We start from the raw sequence: 1979 nt of genomic DNA, 5'->3' as shown, positions 1-1979 counted from the left end.
TCTAGTTATTGGACCTCCAACTAAATTTTGATTAGGGCCCCCGATGGTCTTGTGAGCTGCATGTCAAAACTCCAAATGCTGAAATCGTTGGTGAAACAGCGACTCGACGCGGCCGCTGAGGAGAAATTTGGCCTGTTTGAAAGAACAATAGCAGAATATGAGGAGGAAATATCTCGTTTAAGAGAAAGTGAGCGACAACATAAACTGCTGGATGCTGTTTTCAGCCCGACATGTCGGTTACACAGATCACATTTTCACTGTTTTGTCTGTCAAAAGGGACAATGTTACAAGTTCAGCAGGACCAAAGCAGAGCAGCAGCTACATCGGATTTATGACGTTAACGCCACGTAAGGTCAGTCAGCCCCACAGCTGATCAGAGGAACACCGCGTGATAGCTTAGCTTAGCATAGCATAGCCAACTGATAGAGAATGATATGGTCGTAACCTAGCAACAGCATCAGCTGTGTGATACCAAGCACCATAGCATGGCATTCCCAACTACTGTGGGTCACACATAATGTGATCGTATAATGGGTACAGTTTATGTAAAAAAATATAAATGTGAATATAAAAAAAAGTTTTAAAAAGGTATCAAAAACATAAGAAATTAAAACATTCTAGGCTTTGTAATAGTAAGCTGCCATCAACAATAAATGTGTTGTGAGACGGGACAGAAAGGACCCAAACGCAACGCTCAGAGGGAAGGAGGTTTATTGGGGGTTTAGAGAGGGGGCCAGGGAAGAGGTGAGGGAGGAGAGGGGGACGCCGTGGAGGAAGCCCGAGAGGAGAGGACCGGAGGATGAGCCCAGCCGACAGAACGGAGGACGGGCGTGAGTGAACCTGGGAGGCAAAGCAGAGAGACAGTTAACTCGAAGAACAACCGGGGACTGGAAAACAGGGATCATTAACACCAGAGCTCGAGAGGTTGGCACCGGGTATGGAGCAACGACGATCAAGCGAGGATGGTGTGGAATACATATATCCTGGGTTGAAATACAGGCAGGGATGAGGTTGATTACTGGCAGGTGTGGCAGGCTGACGAGGTGGCTGATGAGGTGCAGGTGCGGGTCGTTGGCTGGGCTCAGGAGCGGAGGGAGAGAGAGAGAGAGAAAACAGGGAGGCAGGCAGAGCAAAACAATGGGAGAAATAAAGCGAAAAAAGAAAACCAGGACACTCACCGTCAGCCGGGCTGTCCCCACAACAAAATGCAATAATATTTAATGACAATATTCAAAATAACTCCTATTACACCGCCATAGACATATTACATTTTAACCCAATCTCACTCTAAAGCTCTGTTTTACAAATATAGAACCAAGATATGCTGTGCTACCACCTTGTGGTGGCAATGCAGTTTAGCAGGCCTGTCTGCAGCCTACACAAATTTACTCCTGCCAGTTTAACTTGTCAACTACATACAGTACACTGCAATAAAATGCTTTACAGTTTTATATATAAACATACCTGCCACAATGGGACACAATCACAACCACAGTTGCTCAGCATGAATGAGAAATTGGTCAGATGTCTGCTCTCACTCGAACTAGAAAGCAAGGTTCCAGATTAATAGACTAGTCTGTCACGTGCACCACAGCTCGTTAGCAGCAAGTCAAAATGCTATTTGTCACTACACATTCAATGAACGATAGCCTGTAGAGCAATATTACTACGAATTTTGCCAGTATGTCTTTGAAAATCAATATCAATGGTGAATGCTGACAGTTTTTACACATCATACGAAACGTAAACAACATGTGTCCGAGCAGAATGCATCCCTACTTACCCATAGCATGGCATTCCCAACTACTGTGGGTCACCCATAATGCACTGCATTTAGCTCAAAACACTCTTTTGCTGGGAATTTCTGTTAACAAAATAAAATACAGCACTTATTTACACTCTTACACATATATACATACTAACCTTAAGCATACATAAAACTAACCTCGCAGATACATACATACTTACAAATGACTGTA

Source organism: Micropterus dolomieu, linkage group LG11 (assembly GCF_021292245.1).
Source record: "Micropterus dolomieu isolate WLL.071019.BEF.003 ecotype Adirondacks linkage group LG11, ASM2129224v1, whole genome shotgun sequence".
NCBI lineage: Eukaryota > Metazoa > Chordata > Actinopteri > Centrarchiformes > Centrarchidae > Micropterus > Micropterus dolomieu.
The sequence above is the reverse complement of the archived record's forward strand: the minus strand, read 5'-3'. Positions refer to the sequence as shown.